The sequence below is a fragment of the Sus scrofa genome, chromosome 13 (genome assembly GCF_000003025.6).
Source record: "Sus scrofa isolate TJ Tabasco breed Duroc chromosome 13, Sscrofa11.1, whole genome shotgun sequence".
Classification (NCBI taxonomy): Eukaryota; Metazoa; Chordata; class Mammalia; order Artiodactyla; family Suidae; genus Sus; species Sus scrofa.
The window spans coordinates 106,544,174-106,569,520 of NC_010455.5; the positions used below are offsets into that span (position 1 = coordinate 106,544,174).

General features: G+C 37.1%; 2 protein-coding genes across 11 annotated transcripts in view; one reads left to right on the forward strand and one right to left on the reverse strand.

Annotated features, from left to right (window-relative positions):
* Positions 1-14,786, reverse strand: part of PDCD10 (programmed cell death 10) — a 41,552-nt gene extending 26,766 nt beyond the window's left edge. Inside the window, exons 1-4 of one of the 9 annotated variants that reach the window (XM_021068278.1) lie at positions 14,638-14,763; positions 13,848-14,041; positions 13,411-13,583; positions 10,928-10,970 (exon numbers count right to left, since the gene is read on the reverse strand). The gene's annotated coding sequence lies outside the window, so the exon portion shown is untranslated. 9 annotated transcript variants of the gene reach the window in all.
* SERPINI1 (serpin family I member 1) overlaps positions 15,153-25,347 on the forward strand; it is a 77,605-nt gene continuing 67,410 nt past the window's right edge. The window contains exon 1 of one of the 2 annotated variants that reach the window (XM_001926040.7): positions 15,153-15,659. The gene's annotated coding sequence lies outside the window, so the exon portion shown is untranslated. The remainder of the gene's footprint in view (positions 15,660-25,347) is intronic. The other variant, XM_021069762.1, reaches the window with a different exon arrangement.

Below are 25,347 nucleotides of genomic sequence, written 5' to 3' on the forward strand. Positions count from 1 at the left end.
GGTTCGATCCCTAGCCTTGCTCAGTGGGTTAAGGATCTAGCATTGCCATGAGCTGTGGTGTAGGTCGCAGATGCAGCTCAGATCCTGGGTTGCTGTGGCTGCGGCTGTGGCTGTGGCGTAGGCTGGAGGCTACAGCTTTGATTCCACCCCTAGCTTGGGAACCTCCATATGCCTTGGGTGCAGCCCAAAAACAAACAAACAAATGATGGATACTGGATGTACAGTATAAACAGTAACAAAATGCATCATTAGCTACAAAAAAAAAAAAAAAAAAAAAAAAGCAAGTGAAAAATAGCAGTACAGAACCAACAAATATTAAGCCTGGTACTAAGCACAGAGCAGGGAACAAGGCAAGACCTTGTGGAGCTTATACTATAAAAGCAAAGACAGAAAATGAACAACTGTAAAAACCATACAAAAGAGAAGTCAGGATGCTCTTCCACTATTCAATTTGAAGTTGAACTAAAACTGGCATAACAATTTAATAACCAAAAAGCCTTATTGAAATTGCTGATTTTTAATCTCATATAAACACTAATGAAACTGGCCCCAACTTGGGAGTATGTGTTCTGAAAGGTTCAGAGGTAAATTAGTTCTTTGGAACATTCTCCCATAGGAACAATAGTAAAATGTGATTAAGTGTGGAGTGGGCCAACCACCTGTGTAGCCCATAATGCTGCTACAATCTTGTTTTTCTAATGACAAGCAGTACCTGATAGTACTGTAAAGTTTGTTTTAGAGGCAAGAAACAGAGGAAGAGAGGGGGAGAGAGAGAGAATTTAAATCATAACTATCTTAAGTGAAAATATCCTGACATGGTACAATACTACTTAAAAACAAAATTAAAAATATATATATAACGCCAGTATATATATAAAACGCCAGTATATATATATATATATATATATATATATAAAAGGGTGAAAATTAAGAGTATGAGCAGGTTTAGTGGGCCAGATAGGTACATGGCAGCAGCAATTCTGAAAGTGACTCTGGCCATTTGACTGACCCCTTCAACTTCATCTGCCTTTATATGTGCAGAAATAGGCACATGGGTTCTGCCAATTTTAGTTCAAGTTAAAATACGCTGTCATTCCTTTTACATGCTTCTTCATTTGAAACAGTTCAATAGACAATCTGCAATTACTCCAAGCTATTCTAACTCTTAGCCTTAGGAATTTCCACCCTGCACTACCCAACCAACCAACAGGAGCCTGTTCATTTAAAGAACTATATTTGGGCTATGTCTCAAGGCTCCGAATGAGCATTTCCTCAAACAGCCTCACTTTACTCCATCTGGAGCATAACAGAACCAAAGCTATTAACTCACAAATAAAATGAGTGAACAAATGGAAGTTCTTGATACTGATGGAGGCATTTCTTGGGGAGAAACAGAAGATTCCTAAGTAAAATAAATTCTACATTTAAAAAATGTTTGTACGCAGGTCCATTTGTCACTTTTTTTCCTATAGTCAAATCTAGTACTTAGCCCTCTTACATGGTTCTAAGTTCTTATAATTCCTTTAATTTTCCTCCTTAAAGAGGTTAAGTTTTACTTATTTATTTATTTATGCTGGATCTTCAAAGTGTCCCATAATATTTAGCTGAAAGAAGTTTATTTCAGTAGTAACTAGAATCTTTTTCCCAACAGAGACAAGTACAGTCAGCACAGTAGGTACACAGCAGACTTTAATAAACATTTGCTGAATGAGTGAATTAATGAGATAAGACATGGTAATTTATAAGTCAAAACAGTCTTGCTAATGCTTTTCAAATTTTAAGACTAGTGAAACAAAAACAAACCCAGGAACCTAATCAATTTTATTAACATTCTGGACCCAGGTACATTTGTCAGTTTATACTTATTTTTGCTATCCCTAGCTCTTCCTGTTACAGTAAGATAAGAGAATATATAAGATCAAATAACTGCAAATAAAATCAGAATTTCAAAGGAAATTTACATAAAACCTAAAGAAAACCAAAGAAAAATAAAACAGATTATAGTTGCTAAAGTCTCAATTTTATTAAGGTTGCTAGGATATGATCCTATGGACACAATTAGTGTATAATTTAATAATTCACAAAATTCTCAAAGTGCAAGCATTTCCAACATTGTTAACCTTTGCTTTACATGTAAGCAAAATCCAAAAAGTTATTTGGCTTTTAGCAGAAAGAAAACACTGTCTATGAGGAAGAGTGGGAGAATGCCACAGTTTGCATATGTTGGGACGACCTAGGGCATCTCGATCACTTCAGGGCCTATTAAAAACACAAATTCCCAAGATGACTCAATCAGAATTTCCAAGAGAGGGTTAAGGAAGCTGTATTTTTAGCAGCCAGCTCAGATGATTCTTGAGAGCAGGACAGGTTGGAAATTACTGATATGGAAAGAATACTGGCGGGAGTCAGAAAAACAAGCTGCTAAGGCCAGTCTCAGAGACAAAGGTAAAATTAAGTCTAACGAAGCACCTGAGATAGGGGGTTTGGGTCCTGACTTTGCGGAAGTTTCACTTAATCACTGGCCTTGTCCCCTCAACAGAATGGGAGTAAAAATTTTATCATCTTAAAAGCCATGGTACTCTAAAATTCAGTGATAATAAAATTTTATTACCGGTATCTACTATAGGGTCCAAAGTAATCTCATGGGAAATTTTAAAGAAAAGAAAAAGATCTCATCAGATGATAAAGATTTAGAGGAGGAAGCCAGGAAAAAAGGCTGGCAGAGGAATAGGGTTAAGTAAAAGATCCTACTTAGACCAAAATGAACTTGGTGTACCCACATCAGGGTATATCTACAGCTCCCTCCTTCCTCCGCAAATTATTTTTCCTATAATTCAAGGTCCTCCATTCTACAGTTTTCCCTGAACATGCACTACGTCAGCTTGGAACTGATAGAATTTTGCACTTAGGGCCATCTAGAAACAATCTCTTCTTAATGATGAATGTAATATATTACACTTTGCCACTGTATTTGCTTACATATATCAAATTTTTTCTAGCCTTCTCCAAAATAATAACTGAACAATTTGTGCAGAGATATATGAAAAGAGCATAAGAATTAAGGTCTTAAAGTGTGGACTCAAATCATGGTACCATTATTATAAACCATCTTGTCTCTCCCCGCCTCCTTTTTTTTTTTGGCTGCCCCTGTGGCATGCGGAACTTCTTGGGGCGAGGGGGTGGGGGGGGAAAGAATGTACTCACCAGTCATAGCAGTGACAATGCCAGACCCTTAACAGCTAAGCCACCAGGGAACTCTAAAGCCATCCTGTCTCTAAGCAAGTCACTTTACCTCTCTATGCTTTAGTTTCTTCTTTAAGATGGACCAAAATTGAGCTGTATACTTGAAAGAAATATAAGATGAGGTAATTTCTAAATAGAACCATAGAACCTCTATATTTTGTTGTTATTGTTTTTATCTTTTCTTGGGTAGAACCCACGGCACATGTAGGTTCCCAGGCTAGGGGTCTAATAGCTGCCGGCCTACACCAGAGCCACAGCAACGGAGGATCTGAGCCGCCTCTGTGATCTACACCACAGCTCTCAGCAATGCTGGATCCTCAACCCACTGAGCAAGGCCAGGGATTGAACCTGCACCTCATGGTTCCTAGTCTGGTTCATTAACCACTGCGCCACAATGGGAACTCCAAGCCTCTATATTAAATGACTTCAATTTACTAAGTTATTAAGCACTGTATTTCTGTTCTTTTAAATATTCAAAGAAAGTACACATTTCACAAAGAATTATCACTTCACTGGAAGATCTAACCTCAATCAAAATTGTAAAGGCACTTCCTCTGTTATATCAGAATTTCCAGGAATTTGATACCACCAACTGCTATTTTGTTTTTGTTGTTTTGCTTTTTTTTTTTTAAGGCTGCCTCCTTGGCACACGGCATATGGAAATTCCCAGGCTGGGGGGGGTCGAACTGGAGCTGCAGCTGCCAGCCTATTCTTCAGCCACAGCAACACAGGATCTGAGCCATGTCTGCAGCCTATACCACAGCTCATGGCAATGCCGGATCCTTAACCCACTGAGTAAGGCCAGGGATCAAACCTCAGTCCTCATGCAGACTAATCAGGTTCATAATCTGCTGAACCACAACAGGAACTCTGTACCAAGGGGTGTTTTTAAAAACAAGATAAAAAAGATATAATCTTCAATCTCTGTAAACATGATTCACCAAACAAGCATCAGCTGAGTTATTAAGAAGTAACAGAGGTTCTAACTAAAACACCATTTGAAAGTTAAGATACTTTCGAAAACATAACACTGGCATATTAGAGCACAATGACCCATGAAGGGAAAAAAAAATGCTTAAATGTAAAATTTAGCAATTTAACTCCATTTACTTTATCATTCTTTGATAAACTCTGTATATCCGTAAGAAATTAAGTGTTTCCTAACTAATAAGCAGACTTGGTTCTAAACATATACTTAGAAATCAGTCATTTAACTGATAGTTTAAGGAGTTCCCGTTGTGGCTCAGCAGGTTATGAATCCAACTAGTACCCAGAAGGATGCAGGTTCAATTCCTGGCCTCACTCAGTGGGTTAAGGATCTGGTATTGCTATGAGCTGTGGTATAGGTCACAGATTCAGCTTGGATTCCATGCTGCTATGGCATAGGCTGGCAGCTGCCCTAGCCTGGGAACTTCATCCGCTGCAGGTGCAACCCTAAAAGGCAAAAAAAAAAAAAAAAAAAAAAAAAAACCCTGAAAAAACAGAAAAAAAAATTTTTAAAAAAGACTTAGTAATTTTCCTATAGAGGGTTAAGTAAAGATTCTAAGAAGAAACCTAAAGGAATACAGGAATAGGACTGTTTGAATTATACAGTGCTTTATCCAGTTTCATTTACTCAAGGTCAACCATGGTCCAAAAAATATGAAATGGAAAACTCCAGAAATAAACAATTCATAAGTTTTAAACTGCTCACCATTGTGAGCAGCATGATGTAATCTCACACCCTCCAGTCTGAGATCCCCAACTATAGACATCATTTGCTCCTGACATCCAATCATTGACATCATCATGGCTTGATGATCCAGGATTGGAAGCACACGATCCTCCTTTTGATGTATCATCATCAGGTCAATGGTAGCCCAACACTACATCACAATGCCTATGTCATTCACCTCACTTCATCTTATCACTCAGGCATTTTATCATCTGACATCATCAAAGAAGGTTAAACATAGTGAAATAAGATATTTCAAGAGAGATCACATTCACATAACTTTATTACAGTGCATTGTTACAATTGCTCTATTTTACTATAAGGTATTATTGTTAAGTTCTTGCTCATTTATAAACTCAACTTTACAAAAGATATGAATGTATGGGGGGAAAAAAAAAACAACCATAGTATATAGAGAGTTTGGTACTATCTGGTGTTTCCAGCATCCACTCGGGGTCCTGGAACCTATCCCCACAAGTAAGAGTGGACTACTGTACTTAGCCAACATTGACAGCACTGTCATTAGAGAGGTGAGTAAGAGTGATTCTACAACTGCTAGTACTGCTTGGATGCAATCCTGGATCTACCACTTGCTAGTTGTGACACTTGGGGCAAGTTATATAACTTCTCTATGCTACAGTTTTCTCATCTATGATATGAGAATAATAATAGTATCTGTCTCTTAAGGTTGTGAAGATTAAACAAATTACCGCAAAGTGGTTTAAAACAGTACATGGCACATAGTAATTATTTAATACTAGCTATTATGATCAAGTACACTTTAATCTAGGATGACAAGGTCACTTTCTGGAAGTCAAGTCCTCTGTACAATCGTCTAGCCAGAGGAGTCAAGGACTCCTGAAAACCAAATAAATGGGGGAAGATAAATGATTATAAACCTACTTAAAACAACAGTACTCTTTGCTTTTTAAATAAATTTGTTTATCAAATTCTAAATATGAGATAAAACACATGAAACTGTTTACTCATCCAATAAATGTATTAATAACTACTAGTCTACCAGCCCTTCCTCTCACAGGAGCCCTTAAACACCTCTTCACAATTTGAAAACCATTGCTTTAGGACAACCACTACACAAGCATGAACAAAGCATTATGAGAACAAAGGTGAGTGGTCTGAATAATAAGGGTAAGGGCTAGCAAAAGATATCTGGACCCAGATTTTTTCCATAATTCTGATAGTTCCAGATCTCAATCTCTGACCAGTAAATTTATCCCTAACATTGTCACATGCTTATGCACTTACAGAATCTAAATGTTAAAAGCCTAAAATGTTAAAGCAAAAACAGCCATTACTATACATTACTATGTATTATCTAGTCCAATCTCCAAATTTCAAAATTTAGAAATAAGAATCCACAGAAATTCACACTAAGAAACTAAACGGCAATAGACATTTTTAAAAAATATGCTATTGAACTACAACAACATATTTACAGGACATGTTTGTTAGTTTGCCAAACTGACCTACTTCTAGGTTCACCTGCCCTGCTCTGTGTCCTTCACAGGTCACTCAGCTAAGAGCCCAGAACCCAAGACTCCACATAGTGTTTGGAGACTGAAGCCAGTGGGATAGTGGCTCTGATTCAAGGTTGCCCCAGGGTACTCAGCAACACAAGTTTGTGGATCTTCCATTTGGTGCTGCTGAGATCTCTGAATCACTTCCTTAAAACTTACCTGCATCATGTCAGTGTAAGACTTGTATACTTTGAGTAGCTTTTAAATACCAAAATCATGAAACAGACAAGAAGTAATTAAGTTTTTCTGCATACAGATGGATAATATAGAGCGGTAGGTAAGTACTTAGATTTGAAACAAAGATCTAAGTTTATATTTTGCTCCAGTGGGTAAATCATTTAAGTTATCTAATCTTTCTAAACTCAGTGAGATATGACTGGAAATACTGATTGAGGTGCTCATCTCACAGGGTTTTTAAGAGTACAAAATTCATTACACTTATTACACTTACTACAGTGTCTGACACACAATAAACATTCAATCCATATTATTGGTTATTGACATTTTATCCAAGATTCTATGAACCTGACATGGCATCAGGACTGGAACAAGGGTAAGACAAACCAGATGCCTAGAGCACAAAATTTAGCTCTTACTTGCGTGACTTAGAATGAGTGTCTCCTTAAATTTTGTCCCTAGACCCTTCACTTGCCTCATTGTAGTTCTACCCCTGCACAGCACACACATAACCTGCATAACACACACATAGCCTAATACTAATATCACAATTCCATAAAGGCCACTTCCATAACATATTTTTTAAAAGCTTTTCTACCCCAACGGCCAAAATAGAGACATAAACAAATTACTTGGGCCACCCAAAAAAGTTACATATTATCATCCAAAGCAAATTAATAGTTTAGGAATACTTAAAAGAATTTGATCATCAAACACATTTTAAAAATATTTGCCCAAGCCCGTGTTAAAATTACTTTTTATTCTATAAGGTACACGGATCAGTTTGATAAAGAAAGCTGTGGCCCAGAAGCAGGCTGGTAGCAGAGTGAAATCAAGATGTAACCAAAGACTTTCTCAAGATAATCCATAAAGGGGGATAAACTATATAGGATAAAGGCTGCTACCTCTAAATTAGCTGATGAGAAATGGGAACAATAAAAATAGCAACAACTAGCTTCTAAGCTATTCCTGCACAACAGGTTCGGGGAAGAAATAAGAAATACCCATTGCTTTAGTTGTGAAAATCCTCAATTTGTTTTTCCTATTTGAATGCCTAAATTTGTGTTAAATTCTGGTCTGAACAAAATTTAAATGAAAACATTTGCTGGAAGGCAGGAAATAAAACTGTCCCCTTTAATGTGTTCATCTTTTACCCATAAAGTTCTTCACCTAGTAGTAAATGAATTAATTACTGCCAAACCGAACAGTTATTTAGGCTTAGTTGAGGTACATTTTTGTATTTTCCTTTTTAGTAGTAATTGTGATGTTTTAATTTTTCCAATATAGTGCTGAAGCTTTCCTTTAAAACCCCTCAGAAATTCAATTAAACTTAAGCTCCCAATCTGTCTCTATGTTTTCTACCCTTGGAAGTACAATGGAAGGGGTCTGTACCACATGGGTCAGGCTTACCTGTTCTACATCACTTATAACCTTAGACATCTACTATCTAACTTCATGAGTCCTTATAGCCTAAGATCCTTTACAGTATGCAGTGAATATTTTCTTTACATTACCAAATTTCTTTGCACTAAAACACTACCACAAGGCACTTAAATGTTGATAAAAATTATTAGCTCCAGATAATAAAGGACTCTGGCTCATTTGTTTGACAGTACGCGTGATTAAGGACAAGCATCTATCTTGATGATGACATTTAACTTCATCTTTAGCTCCCAACAGATCTCAAATAGAAATGCTATTAGTCACAAGAAATGAGAGAGAGAGAATGGTATTTACTTATATTGCACATGTAATTCCTCCCATAAACTTCACTTGCAAAACTGTAATTCATTTTTCAAGGAAGCACACCAAAATTAAGGTAGAATCTCAGAAATCTCTCAAGTTTTGACAATATTGCTGAAATGCCAATTTTATTATGGACAAAGGCATCCACAAGCATCCAATTCTGAATAAAAGACCATAGTACTATTCCAAATCCTTTGGAATTAAATTAGAAAGCCTTGCAGCATCATGAACTGGTATAGGGAGCAGCTGCAGTTTCAAGGCCACGTCTGACTCATTTACCATTCCCAACCGCCTTTGGTTGCAGCAACCTTAGGAAGTCTAAGAAGGCAACAGGGGTGTAACATCTTAGAGTTTTGTCCTTTCTCAACTCCAAACTTCAATGGTGTTCCAGGTCATCCTGAAGACACAATGGTTGATTAAGGCAGGAGGGCATGTTTCGGTGTCAGGGACCAGAAGGTAATTTGGAGAAACTATCATTCTTTCCTCTTCCAATCAACTCTAATCCAAAATTACCAAATGAACTGATGCATGGGCAATTACTTGATATATCAGAAAGGTCTTTCCATCCCCTACTATCCACTAAATTATAAACACTGTAGAGAAGTTTTATTCCTTTCTCTATTTCCTAGTACCTAGCTCAATACTCTGTAGTCAAAGTTAACAGCAGTGTTGGAGATGTGATGAAGTCAGATATAGTCCATGGCCTTGAGGGTGTGCAGTCTTGCAGGGAAGAGAGACAATAAAGAAATACATGCCAAGCTGCCACTTCACATAACTCCAGGGAGCATACCTGTATCACACTACACATACACTTACCCTACGCAAATTCAATGGGCATGCTTAAGATTTCTTTTTGAAGAAAACAAAAAAGAAAGAAATAGCTACTGAAACAAGTAGGTGATCATAATTTCATTCTATGCATATAAGCCCCAGAATGAAAGAGATAAAAGACATGGTTCTGCTACCCACCCTCACCAGACTCAAGAGCCACGCTGTCTCTCATGATGAGCAGCTCCCCACACTGTGATTCCTGTATTATAATGTACATATTCCAACATGATCTCTGAATAACAAGTCAAATCTATTCCAATACTTGATGAAAAATGAGCTGTGTTAATATAAGTAATTTCTGCCTGCCACACTAACCTTAGCATCTAAGACACAATTTCTCTTTAATGGTAACTCTAACTAATCTAACTGCTCTCCAATAGCGCTCAATTAAAAATATGGTCTCAAGTTGGCCAGCAAGGATTCAAATCCTAATTTCAAACAGTAAATTGTTGTGTGACCTTGGGGAAGTTACCTAACCTCCCAGTACTTTAGTTTTCTCATTTAAATTGGGGATAATAGTGCCTCTACATCATACGGTTGGAACAAAGACAATTTAAGGTAATTTTACACATAACATATATTCAATAAATATTTGATAAAAATGAATGAACCAAAGTATCATTATTATGCAATATAACTTACCTCTGGTAAACTTATTTCCAAGGGGCTGGTCTGAGTGAACAGAACTACCACTTAATATGTTCCACTGCTGTTACCTAACAATTCTTAAGCTTGCTGATAAAAAATCCTCTCTTGCTTTTTTTTAGAAGAGTAGCACTTGAGTCTAGTCAACTGAGACTGAGATTGAATAGATCCAATTCACTTTTGGGGTGGTTAAAAAAAGATTACGCATACCAAAAATATGTGAGTGACCTTGAAAAACAAGATTGTAATATTACACTATCTAAGGTGCAATTAATTGTGTAACAAAAATGAGAAAACTGAATTCTTCATCTTCATACAGACAAAAATGGACTACAAAACTATACTGTTTACCTTTCTGCAAATAAATTATTTCTAGTTGCTACAATAAAGGTTTTTTCACTTTTTACATCATGTGTGTATCGCTAAAACATAAATCTCTAAGACTGCAACTTTCTATTTCAAATGCAATATACACCATCAATCACACTAACTTCTAAATCACTTCTGCAGCTTATTTTATGAAGAAAAAATTGTTTATCGTGTTTTTAGCTTAAAATTCTCAGTAATATTACCAATCATAATAACCTTAATAATCCAACAAGATATAAGAAGTAGCACTTCAGTTTTATCCTTCACATATTGGTATGCTAGGTCAATATGAATTTTTTATCTAAGATTCAAATAACATAGGGAATGACATTTTAAAAAGTAAGTTTAGGACTTTATAAAGACTTATATTTAATAATAAAAAACTAGGAACATTGCTAAGTTTTAAAGCCAAATATTATCAGTCACTTTTTGACAATACCTTGTTGGAGAGTGAACTGATAAATTCATGAAGGCATATAAGGCTACAGCCACTCAGAACTGTTGACTTTATTCTATGCCATTATGACAGTACTGTGAAGGATTAGAGAATTTGTTTTCAGAACCAAAACCTAACACAATCTATTTCTGAAATTCAGTTTCCATGGTTTGAAAATAATATTTTTACTCTGATAAATGTCTACGTTTAAAGCAAATAAGGTATTACCTTAGGAACCACTGAAATATTAAAAATTTCACGAAGGCTCAAACTGTAAGAGAAATAGGAAAACCATGAATTTTAAGGATAAAATGAGATAACATTAGGGATGAATAGAATCCACTGAAAGTTAGTTTCTTCCATGTCTATATTTTGTTAGAATGAATGTTGCCTGCAAAAGCAGGATTGTGATAAGGTCTCCAAAATGCTCTGTTATACAGAAATTCTGCTGTAATAGAAAATGATTCTTTTGCCATTTCCACATAGGAAACTATCCAGATTTTACAGACCTCCAAAAAAGAACAAATATCTTTCTAAAATTTATATTAAACTTCTGCCAATAATTCTTTTTGATTCAAGGGTAGGAAACATTTCTCTTTTATTCAATTCTGTATTTCTGTCACTAACAGAGTGCTGGAGACACTATGCATGAATGCACTTACTCAATCCTTTGTTCATAAATTCAGCAAATAATTACTGAGCACTTACTTTATGTCAGATACTGTTTAGGTAGTGAGCTAAGGCACATGACAAATCAGAAGGCCCTGCCCAGGTAGCTTAGGGTCTAGTGAGAGAGACAGACATTTATCAGAGAAACACAGAAATAATTAAGTTCCTATTGTGATGATGCTACAAAGTTGTACCGGGTATGCAGATGATGTAGTGGGATCTTACTCTAGTCTGGGAAAGGAGGGGTCCAGGGTCAGAGAACGTTCCCCTGAGGAATGACACTTAAACTCATACTTGAAAATTATTTAGGAGTTGGTCAGACTTAGGAAGGGGAGGGGGGGGCCATCCAGGGAGGAGGACAGATCATGTATAAAGGCCCCCAAGTCAAAAAAGAGTTTTTGTAGGTAGTAAATGAAAGGCACAGTAAAGGAGAAAGGCTGGGGATGAAGATGGAGAGCTAGATAGGAGACAAGAGATAAATTGTGAAGATTAAACAGAGTAAGAGGGTAACAGTACTTAAATATTTTACATCATTTTAAGTCTTTTTCTCATGTAAAATAAATAATCTGAGTCTTTATTCCACAATATTAAAGATCTATAGTCATAACATCTGGATTATGTCTTGGTCCCACCAAGTTACTAGTTACATCACCTTCCTCTTAACCAATCTGAACCTCTTTATTCTCTGTGTAAACAGATACTCAATTATGTGACCTACTAGGAATACAATGATGATCATCCTGTTCTTAAAGATCTTATGTCTTCAAAGATAGATGTATGTGGTACACATCCCAAGCCCTGTATTAGATGATATCCAAAAGCTGACACAGGGCTCCTACAACTCAAAATAGGAACACATGTGGACATTGGTGAACTGCAAATTACTATAAAAATACAAAGGTACACATCATTTTGTGAACCCTAAATTATTCAATGCACTGAGATCCAAAATGACCACTGTATTCCAGCATGTGAACTGAAAGATGACAAATACAACAGAAACATTATTCCACCATTCACCATAGGTGAAAGAGCAAAACTACACACGGGACCTCAGAGATGAAGAGAAGTTAGTGGTAGAATTAACCAAGGACAAAAACTAACACATACTAGACAAACTGCCCTATATTACTGATTTCCAAATTTTCCTGACTTTTGGTTCAAAAGCTCATTCCACAAGCTCCCAGCTCTATGCCAAAAGTCAGAAGAACTCATTTCTCACTTCCTCCAACAAAAAACAAATGCCTACACTGCCATATAGAGAATAGATTAACATTCTTGTTTTACTATCACTGACTCATATTCAGTTTATGGTCTACTTAAACTACCGCACCCTTCTAACACAGCACTGAGCCAGTTATCCCCACATAATTTTCCATTTGTTTAGTTGGTCTTCCTTCCTTGTGTACTGCATTACTTACTCGTGGTGCTAATTATTCCTGATTTTACTTCATTCTATAGTATCACACCTCTCTTCTAATTTTAAGTCATATTAATTTCCAGACCATCTTCACTTCAATCCTAGGGGAATGTATTAGTACTTCTGATCCTAGAAAGTGTCTTTGGATTCAAAAGTTAAACACATTGTGTACAAGTTAAATAAATGCAGAGTATATTTAAAATACAACATATTTCAATCATCAGTTATACAACAGTAAACCATGATTGATTATCTGCCATCAGTAGATACCTGATTCTTAGACAGAAACTTATCATGAAGAAATCATGATGCCAATGAACATAATCCTGAAATTCTATTAAAGAACTGTATAATATTAATATTTAGGAACTATAACTGTAACTGGTCCTAACAGTTATAAAGGATAGACTGGAACAAGCACACTGCTTTCTGTTCAAAATAAAACACAAATGTCCTATTTTTCCATTCTCCAACGTAAAATAAGAATGAGTTAAAAGTTATAGATGATGCTAAGAAAATTAAAATACACAAGAGCCTGGTGTTATTATAAACACACACAAACACACACTAGTCAAGAAAATGAGGGGGAAATCAAAATCAACACAACAAAATGTGATGTTACCTCCAAAAAAGCAATGTATCTTCTTTCCTAGTAATAAGCTCACTAAAATCTTTCTCAGTGCTGTAAAAATGTAAAATAAGTTTCATGAAAGAATTCCAATCCCATTGCTCTCAGTTGACAGCGAAAACAGTAAAAACGGTCCTATGGTAGGAAGGGAAAGGGGTGTCTTTCACCTGTAAGGATGAGACATACTGTTATCTGACTTTCCCCATCCCATTTATCTATCCTTTAAAATGGTAGCAGAGTCACTTAATAAACCCCTAAAAAAAACCACAAAAAACAAGCAAACTAGGTAAATTGAAACTGATTCTCCTTATTTTTCCTAAAGGTCAGAGTGCATGCTTTTTTTTATTGAGAAATTTCTTCCCAGCTCAAAAAAACAAAAACAAAAACAAAAAAACACCTTCTTCACCTCACAGAGAGGTTCTTAGACATACCTAAAATGCATTACTTTGCAACTTCCTCCACCCTCTTCAAAAAACAAAACCTTCCTACACTTTCAGTCTGGTGCGGTGGCTCTGATTCAGAAGCTGGATTACAACTGGATTAGATTCAGAAGATCAGTCCCTACTTGTGCGTCCTTGGGCACGTCATTTATCCCCTCAGTTTCCTCATTAGCACTGTGAATGGCCTTTGAAAACAGTAAAGGTGTAATAGTGTTAATCTTTACTACATGGGGCAAAATTACCTCCTTAGAGGGACATCATGAAACTGGAACTGAATCAGTAGATCTCTGTCAACATCTGACTCTTCCTTCTACAGTTCTCCTCTTCCCTCGAAGGACACAACCCGAGTCACCTCAAAAGCAGACTCCAATCGCCCCTTCCTTTCTCTGCTCTTTTCTCTATCCTACTTCTAAAGCAGGGGGAAAACCCTTACCTCCTCACCCCAAGCCACATCTTCAGAGGACCCCACCCCAGGCACATCCGCCTTCTCCCTTCTCCGGGGGCACCAGAGGCCAACTTCGCCCTTCCCCTCCCGCCCCCACCTAGAGAAGACTTCCTGGAGGCGCTCGGGCCCGAGCAGGGCAGGCGGCATTTACAAACCCGCTTTACGCCACTCGCGTAGGGTAACCTCGCTTACGCCCATAGGGCCCGGTTCCCAGCCCCGTCCGCTCCGCCTGCCAGAACCAAGCCCAAGGGCCTCAGCCACGGCTCCCGTGTGACCCTAGACCTCTTCTGCTCCGCGCGGCGCTATGGGGACTGGGACAGAACAGCCTCACCTTACCGGCAACTGAGGGACTGACTTCACTTCCCACCTTTGGAGCCCTCTTCAACTCCCGGATCAATTCACTCCGGCGACGCCGGAAGGACCCGAGAGGAACCAGGCGTTGTCCGGAATCCTGCCCAGCCGGAGTCGCGCAGGGGTTTGTGGGGACTCGTAGTCCCACTCGCGGGCTTCGTCGGCAGTTCCTGCACATAAGAGACTACAACTCCCGTCAGGCCCTGCGGTAGAGCCTAAGGTGATGGGTGGAGACAGTTTCAACCAATAGTAATAGAGTTCCCTGCCTTTGCTGGAGGAGGTGAGAAGAAGAGAGAGGGTGAAATGAAAGAAGAGGAAGGGAGGGGTCAGGTCTCACCTGCGCCAATCAGGATGCAGGGTCGGCCCCGCAGTCAACTCACCCATTGTGGGGGCGGGCTAGCGGAGCCCAGGAAGGAATGGGGGCGGGGGAAGAGCTCCGAATGGGGAATATGGGGCGCCTGAGCTGTGGAACCTGAGAGGAAGCCGGGGGGGGGGGGGGAGAAATCGCCCTGGTGGAGCGAGGACGCGGTGTGAGGATGCGCCCTAGCTAGAGGAGCAGTTTCCCCCAAAGCGGCCAAGAACCAGGCACACCGGGCGGCCAGACCTGCTGGTCAGTCAGGGATAGGTCGAGCCCGGGCTCCTCGCGTAGGTGTCGGGACGGGGCGGGAAGCCCTGTGCCAGGTGTCAAGCCACTGAGTGAAGGGAGAAGGGTCCCCGGGGAAGGAAAGCGATAGGACAGCTGCAGAAGTGCTAGGAGCGCGAAGGTACCAGGGCAGCAGCTTCCCGCCGCCTCCAACCGGGCAGCAGGCGGAACAGCCGGGGGAGGAGCAACAGCTGCTGAATTCGCCAACTAGAGGAGGGAGAGGCGGAGCTTGGGTCCCTGTAGCAGCCGAAGGCGCAGCCTGGACTGTAGTTTCCCGGGAGAGAGGAGAGCAGGAACAGGAGCGGAGCGCAGTCCTCGGAGCCTTAGCTCCAGCATCCCGCCAGGGGTTGCAGGTGTGTGGGAGGTAAGCGTGGGTGCCACTTCTGGGCGTCTGCTCTGCCTGGGAGAAAGCGTCTCCCAATAGGAATAATATCAAGGCACAGCTAAGAGTCTCTCACTCGGGTTAGGAAACTGGTGCAAACCCTTTTAGGTGAAAGATGTACATGTTTGGACTTGGAGAGAGGATAAAAAGCAAAAGGTGGTTTGACTCTGGGTATAAAGGGCGTGGTTAGTGTTTTTGGTTTCAGTTGTACCGTTAAAACTGTTCTGGAAGATTTTAAGATTGAGGAAACCCTACTAATTTAGGACAGGGTGATATTTAGATAGGTGCGTAGCCGGTTAAAAAAAAATGTCATTGATATAAAATTACTTCAGAACTCTTTCACTAGGAAAATAACTTTGCATTCTTCTTCACTATCTACCCCTTACATTGTTTTATCAGATTGTCCTGCTACCGACCTGTTTTCCAGGGCGGTTATACTGCAGGTTCCTAGAATTGAAAGAGATCTCTGTTAAAGAAGCAAATATCGTCAGGAATAATCAAGACGACGGAACCTAGCAGAAGTATAACTTTTGCCAGCGATAATGTAAAAATGTGTTTTAATAAAGGGGTACTTAGCTTTCCATCTAGTGGCTCTAGAATATCGGAACAAAGACCGGGACTCAGCCTACAGTGGGAACATATGGTGTATGTACTTCATTGCTGCTCCTTATTCTCTCATTTGTGTCTGGTGATATTTGTACATAAAAAAAAAAAAAAAGCCAAAAGTACAAGAAAAGCTGCAAGGATCTTTTCTATTTAGAGAGTATGTGCTAAATGATTTCCTTTAGTGTGTGTTACTATGGGTTCAGACTTAAAACACATGTAATAGTATCAGAATAATAGTTTATTCTCAGTATTAAACCATGTGTGATTTCTTTGAATATAATTAAATACGTAGATGAAAATATGTTTTAATATTAGGTAAAGATGAAAGTCCCATCTACCCTTGTGTAACTATGACAAAATTACAGCCTATCTTTTTAGAAAAGTCTGAAAAGCTATTTGCCTAGTTCATTTTCTTTTTCTTTTTGTTACAGAGGTTCCCCCGATTACATGGCTTTTAATCATAGTAGCATATTGCAGCACATTTTGCTCTGAAATGCTTTCATTGTGACAGTTGTATATTTCAGAGTCTGCCTGAACATGTTAATCTGGGTTTCTTTGAACTAGGGTCAATAAAATTACTGTCTTTTTTTGTTTTCATGTTTACTGATTTGCTCATGACTTTTGGATTTTATTTCTGTAATGCATACAGAATTCCTCTTTGAAAAGAAATAGCTAGAAAGAATTCTCTTCATAGCTTAAAGTTCAATCCTATTGAGTGCTACTACTGATATAGCCTGACTTGTGAATCTGTATGCTCCAACATCACCTCCCATGCTCTCACACACCAGAGAAATATATAAAGGGACAAATCTTAGAAAAACAGCTGCTTTTAGATTGCACTCAAGTAGATCCGGTAAGTATTAGAAGCAGGAAAGAGTTTAAGAAAAGGAAAAGCAACAGTAGCCACAAAACTTAGCAGCCATGGTAAGGATTTGCTACATCACAAGAGAGTTTCTTAATCCGTGTAGCTGATATGACCCCTTGAAAGTGATTTTAGGGAGGAAAATGGGTATTAGGGGGTAGTTAGGCTTGGAAAAGATTGTGTTTGCTGTTATTTCTGATTATGTAGATTATTCTGAATCAGAGTCTTAGATTCTCTCTCAGGCTCTGCTATTGATTCATTTTATGAAATTGAATAATTGCTGTCACTGGGTTATTTCCCCATGTAATAATAATAATAATAAAGAGTAATACTGGCAATGAAATTCTTTCAGAGCCTGTATCAAAAGATTTTTTTGAAAGGACTTGGTTGAGAATCAGTTAATAATCAAGTACATAAGATGGAAAATATATATCAAAATTCAGATGTACTTTGGATCCCAACTATTTAAGGTCTTTTGCTTTGAAGTATCAAAAACAGTAGAATCTCACTAAATTAATGAGTCTATGACGTTAAAGTACTGGATTTTTCACCTGTTTCCAAGATTTGGATCTTTTTTATTGTGTCAGTGAAAGAGACTGTGTTCCTATGTCATTTGGGAGTAAGCAAATCATGTTTTTATAAGGAAGAAAATCATTGGCAATCAGTGGCACTTGAGTGTTTGTTACCTTGAACTCTTGACACATTTCAAATTGTTCACATTAAATCTCAGATAATCTGAAGACTTCTTATATGTGACTGGTGTTGAGAAGTCTCATCAGATGAGTTTATAATTTTATGTGAAGCACTATCTTGGTTAAAACATGTTATTCTCCTCTTGATTTTTACTATTTGTGTATGGCTATCAGAGTATATATGTGATGAGAAAGAAAAACCAGTGGAGTGCAGAATGTCTCTTGAGTTGAAGATGCTCATGGAATTAATGTCATTTAGCCCAAAAACTTGGTTAATTTCAAATTACAATATACTATGGACTTTTTTTTTTAATTTAAAATTCTAACTCTAAGCCTGTTGAGTAAAAATAATTGAGTAGCATGGATTTCTCATGCTAACAGGAGGATTCACTGATGCATGCAGCACAAAAGACTGAGATTTAAAGGTTCAAGATCAAATGGTTTTGGTGCAAAGTGGGAGGTGGCATACAAAGTGGGAAAGATATGAAGAAAACTATTTGAGAAGCATACCCTTAGCAAGAAAGAAAAGAGATTTGATCTTTTTTGTTGTTGTCATTGAATGCGTGATTTCATGACCTTCCCCCCCATTATTAATTTCTAGAGGCCTATACCCATAGTGGGAGACAGTATTTTCCTATATTATCATTTTAGCTGGAGTCAGAATGACATTAATTCATTAGGTTTTGAATAATCATGGGTGATTGAAGCAAAATAGAAAATATCCTGCATGGATACATTCACTTTTAAATGAAACTTAGTATTATTTGGACGTAATTTTAAAAAGTAAAAACTAATATTTTCCCCCTTAATAACAGAGATACTTGAATAAGACACTAAATATGAGCAAGAACCCCCTCTTCACCCACCTTCTAAAGCAAACTCCTAAGATTAAACACTGCTTTGGGATCAAGGTTAATTGTTATACAAAGGTAAAAATTTGTTTTTGTTTTATTTTCAATCTACATCTAATGTTTTCAGAATTTAATCCTTAAAATTTGGTTCAGTGTGTTTTAAGTAACAATTATTTGCTCCTGGAGACTGTATACATCTTTCCCATCTCCTGCTTGTTCTCAGCACCTTATATCATGTTCAGCCTCAGGAAGTTGCCCTATAGCCACTTACTGAATTAGAACTGTTGACCAATACTTTCTTTAATGTTGTATGCATTGAGACATCTTGCACGTCTGAGTCAGTTGACCTCAGAGAATAATTATTATACATTAGACCCACTGAGAATGTCTTTGTGCTGGTTAGCCTTAGCAAATATGTTACCTGAGCCCAGTTTGATTCAGACTGTGTGGGCTGCAGAGATTTACCTACAACCCTTGTGTGCCATTTCTAAATTCATCCCAGAGACAGGGAATTTTGGGTAAGGAAAAGGGCTTTCGCAGCAGTGGCACTCAAGGTCTACGTTTTACAGCCAGGGAAGCCTATGGCTCACCGCCGTTTACCTCATGTAAAATACCTTTGTTGAAGCTCAACTATTGAAAGCATATTTCATTCTATAAAAATTTAATTTCCTCTTCCATTTTTCTAATCATTCTTAAAAAAAAAAAAGAGAGATTGTGTTTAAGCACATGCGTAATTGAGCATTTATTGTTTTTGTATTTCACCTTCCAGAAACAAATTAATCTGATTAGTGATAGAATTAAGAATTCAAATGTGAGAGTTCCCACTGTGGCATAGTGGAAATGAATCTGACTAGTATCCATGAAGATGTGGGTTGCATCCCTGGCCTCCCTCAGTGAGCTGTGGTGTAGGTTGCTGACATGTCTCGGATCCTCTGTGGCTGTGGCCATGGCGCAGGCCAGCAGCTATAGCTCTGATGTGACATCTGGGAACTTCCAAATGCCACAAGTGCGGCCCTAAAAAGAAAAAAAAAAAAAAAAGGATTCAAATGTGACTTTTCATTTAGTATTATAAGACCTAGAGAATTCTAGTTAATAATGAAGTTCTTTAGTAGTAAATTTAATAACAGCAAATATTTAACTGTTCTTGTGTTTGCTTTTTAATACGCCTTTACTAGCATGCTGATAGATACACATTGGCTTAGAACTGATGATTGATTAATCTTCCTTTCATTGGCATTACTCTTAATGCTTAGAATGATGCCTTGTGTAGAGTTAGCTGAGTTCCTGTCTTCCTCACCAAATGCTTAGTATCTTCATAACTAAGACTAAGTTTCATTTACCTTGATATTTACTTTGAAAGTCTGTATTTGGCATCAGTTTATTGAAATATTTGACAACATATAATGAAGCATCATTCTACATTTTTCACAAACAGGTACAACTAGAAAAATAAGTTTATTAAACATCTGTTTTATCACTGAATTCAGCCCTCTCCCCACAACAGCTGCTTATATTGAGCTAAATAGAAATATCACTGCCTTTTGTTGGATTTCTGAATGAATAGAGCAAATTATTGCTATTAACTGCAACCTTGCATATGCATGTATACTTCAGATATGAATTTATTAATTCCATGCTGCTTGAAATTTATTGGTCTCTCCTGGTGTCTAGAACTTTGCCAACTTAAAGATGAACTTTTAAGTCATAGTCTCTGCTACACATATATACACACATATATATCTATGACTTTTTTTTTTTCCTTACCACATGGAAATAGAGACTTAGAGAAAAATATCTAAATGTAATTTGAGGCTTTATCTTGATTAAAACTTAACTCCTCTTGAATGTTCTATTTTCAGTGAAAGGGTTTCAGTGGGAGACCTTACTCAAGCTTGTTAAATCTAAATTATACAGGTATTTGCCATCTTTGAGCCAGCATGGGGAAGGGATGAGTTCTGAGATTTGGCATTGACAGTACTCAGTGCCGGCCTTCTGTACAGCTTAGCCACTAAAGTATGCATGGTAACTCCAGCTCCAGCCACTGCGTCAAGGCCTCCATATGGGTTCATCCTAGAAAAGGAGCCTCCTGAGCTCACAGCTCATAATTTAGTGTGGGAAGGAAGGCAGATGGAATTTACTTTGATTTAATAACCTCATTTTCCTAAGTGTATTGTTTTTCCCAGATATACCAAAGTTCCCAGTAACAGTAACTCAAGTGTCAGAAAGTGATTTCAGTAGCACAATCTAGCAAGTCATTGACTACCTATCAACTTGTAGTCCATTTCCCCTCTTAGTGTCTTGGCCTCTTTTGAATGGACCCAGAAGAACTCACTGGGGTACTTTTGATATTTTGGCCACATTGGATTGATTCTGTCATTTTCTTGATAACTAAATTTTGTTCTGAAACCTAAGCTATCTTTGAGGTCTTCTAATGCTATGTAACTTGAAGAGTTATTTTGACTGTTTTTTCACCTTTGAGTAGTATGTGATAGGTGCTATATTATGATGTATAATTTTTGCCATTCACTTGAATTAAATCAGTTATTGGAGCATTTAATTGTTGTGTACCTCACAAAGCAATTTAAAATCATTGAAGAAATTAATTTTTTTTTTTGTCTTTTTTTGTCATTTCTTGGGCCACCCCCGCCATATACGGAGGTTGCCAGGCTAGGGGTCGAATCGGAGCTGTAGCCGCTGGCCTACACCAGAGCCACAGCAACATGGGATCTGAGCCGTGTCTGCGACCTACACCACAGCTCATGGCAATGCCGGATCCTTAACCCACTGAGCAAGGCCAGGGATCGAACCCACAACCTCATGGTTCCTAGTCGGATTCGTTAACCACTGAGCCATGATGGGAACTCCAAAATTAATGTTTTTTAGATGCATTCAGCCTTATAGTCAAGAAATCTCTACAGAGTATCCTAAATCACTTCTTCTGTGTCTAAGGCAGATTAAGATATATTTTTTATCATACGTCATTTGATATCTAATACTAAATGAAATTTGTACAATACTAGGATTCTCACAGCTGTGGAACAATGGTGTAATTTTTGTTTTTGTCCAGTCATGGAAGTTTTTAAAATTATATTAAGTTATGGAGCACAAGGTACATTAAATTGAAGTAAAAAAGTGTTATTTTCTGTATTTCAAAGTTTTTGATATGTTCTTTCAAAAATAAAATGTCAGTAACAAAAATTTAAAGCCCTAATAATAATAACCATTCATTTTTAACATTATAGCAGATTTAGTTAATAATTAGTAATATGAAATTAAACGTTTTGAAAGAGAAATAAATCTTATTTATTATCCAAGGTTATCCTAAAAACCAGTTTTTACTTACATTATGTGGCCCAAAAGTAATTGAAAATTATGCGCAATGACGTAAAGCTATACGGATTTATTTTTTCCAAGACAGGAAGTCTGAAGGAAAGTAGTTGTATCCTTTTTGTGTAGAGGCTCAGTTTCAGGGTTTTGTCTTCATGCTTTCTCTTGTGCCTAATGCAAGATGAATGCCTCTGCAGCTTCAGATATAATATTCTAGTTCAGGGCAGGAAAAATGAGGAATGACATGTGCCTATTGAGTCCTTTTCTTTTAGTTGGGAAATAAAAGCTTTCCCAACAACCACTAGCAGATGTCCACTGTGGACTTACTGGCCCATGGCATGTAGCTGCTCTAGCTTTAAGAGATGTTGAGAGATAAAGGACTTTAGGTCTTTAGGGTAAATGAAGCAGGGCAACAGTGGTTTGAGTTTGACTTGGGGGTAACCAGTCAATAGTTTCAGCCATAGTCTAGTAATTAAAACCATGCAGACTTTAAATTGTATTCCTTCTCATTCTGACTGACTCAGTATTTCCTGTTCATTTATTTTTTCCCCAGGTTAGAAAACTCTAACATTCTTACACCAAGTTATCAATTCTGTGACTACCAAATTACAAGTCTCTGGGCAAAGGCTATAGATGGTATCTCTAGCCCATACCACATATAATACTTGTCCTGAAACTTTTCATTACAGATATATTTCACTAACAGTTGAAAGAATGATTCTGTTTTAAGTCTACCTTAAGCCTTAAAGTATCAATCTTCATATAGGCTGCTTAAAAAAATATGGGTATAGGAGTTCTTACTGTGGCACAAAAGGATTGGCAGCATCTCTGGAGCACTGGGATGCAGGTTTGACCCTTAGCCTGGCACAGTGGTTAAAGGATCCAGCATTAAAGTATCCACATTGCTGCTAATTGTGGCTCACATCTGATCCCTGGCCTGGGAACTCCATATGCTGAGGGGCAGAAAAAAAAAAAGGTTTAATGTTAATGAAAGAACAACTGAATACTAAACAAATCTTAAAACGAATACTATCTGCCTGAAAAAGCAAAAAAAAAAAAAAGCCATTGCTTCATAGAGAGGAACTCATGCTAAAAATTTTTAAACCTGGAAAATGGTGTTATTACCCATTTCTAAAATATGAAAAATATTATCAATATCTATACATTGATTAGTACCTGGATGATTACCTATTCTTACAATAATACATCATGGACTTAGAGTTTTAATAAATTATGATTCCTTGAGATAGGAAAGTCTGAGGAGAAAATTGAAACCAAAAGAATGGAAGAAAATATTTTTTCTACATTTAGAAACTTCATACTCAGAGATGTTGACCATAGAACCTTGTTATATTGCAGTTGTCTGCATTTCCATATCAATATCTTAACTGTCCAATTTTTACATTTCTATTATGTGAACTTAAGTGAGTGGCTTTATTGGAACAAAACTCTCCTGATAAAGTCGTTTAAATTTCTAAACTACTACAATCTGTAGCATGGGGTCAGGTGTTACAGAGAGATACAATAAAATATATTAAATCACTTATTCTTTGACACAATCTTTTGTCAATATAGTTAACACAAGAAGACATTCCAAGTCCTATTTATATAAACAAGGATATATAATTTAGGATGATGATGTTACAATATTTACTATGGTAGATGTCCACAAGCAGAAGAAATTGATTTATGTGGTAAATAAACAGGGAGGGATTTAAGAAAGAAGTAGGCCAGTGTGGTGTGCTTGTGAATAACAGGGGACCACAAGCTATTACTTCTAGGCAACTACTAGATTTTTGTAAATCAAACTTCTTAGAACACAGCTACACCCATTCATTTACTTATTGTTAAGGCTGCTCTCTTGCTACAATAGCAGAGTTGAGACATTGTGGCAAAGACCATATGGCCCACAAACTGAAAATATTTCCTATCTGGCCCTTTAAAAAAAAAATTTGTCAACCACAGGTTAAAAATATGGGCTCTGTAGTCATACAAAACTGGGGTCAAGTTTGATTTTTTAATCTAACTTGACTCAAAGAATGTTTATGTTGGTATAATGAGATGTCACATAAAGTGCATTGTGTAATACCTGGCATGTGGTAGCTGCTGATTGCTATTTTATTAAATATTAGATTTTTTATTATGATTTATTATTTTAATTGAACAATAACTTTTTATTCAAATGAGGATTTGAATCTCAAAGTACTGTCTACCCCTAAAATGAAAGTTCAGGAAATTGGGAAGGGTATCATCTAATTTGTAAAAAGTTTCAAGAGTTACACAAATTATCATATAGGGACAATAATATTGATATAAGAGCCAAAGAACATAAATGCACAGAATAGTAAATCCCAGACTTTAGTATAATTAATAAAGACTGAATAGCATATTAAATACTGTGAGAAGCCATGCCAGTTAATTGAATGAGAAATTAAGATACCTTATTAAAATTTTGAAGAAAATGATATTTAAAAGAATATAATAAAGAGGAGACATTACTACAAGTCTTACAGAAATAAAAGATATTATTAAGGAATGCTATGAACAATTACATAACAAATTAGATGACCTAGATGAAATGGACAAATGACTACAAAAACACGAACTACCAAAGCACGAAGAAATAGAAAACCTGAATGTAAACTCAAATATCCTATATCAAATCTGGCAATAAATAAAAATTATACAGCATAATCAAGTGGGAGCTAGACCAGGAATGCAAGCCAATATAATATGAAAATCAGTTGGTGTAATATAAACATATCAATAGAACAAAAGACACATGGTCATCTCTATAGATGTAGAAAATCACTTGACAAAATCCAACACATTTTCATGATGAAAATACTCAACAAACTAGGAATAGAAGGGAACGTCCTCAACTAATAAAGGACATCTGCAAAATCCCCATAACTATACCATCTTTCTTAATAGTGAAAGACTGAATATTTCTCCAGGGCAATTGGCAAGAAAAAGGAATAAAAAGCAGACAGATTGGAAAAGAAGTAAATCTATCCTTATTCAAAGATGAACTCATCCTTTATTAGAAAATTCAAAGGAGTACACACACACACACACACATGCACACACTGTTAGAACTGAAGTTTAGCAAAGTTTTAAGACATAAGATTGAGCTAAAGATATCAGTTGTATTTTTATACACTAGCAGTGAACATCTAAAAACAAAATGAAAAACAATCCATTTACAGTATCATCTAAAAGAATGAAATGTTTAGGAATAATATAAAACTTGTCCACCAAAAACACAAATGAGATTCAAAACATCACTAAAAGAGATTAAAGAAACATAAATAAATTGGGAAATAGTTCAT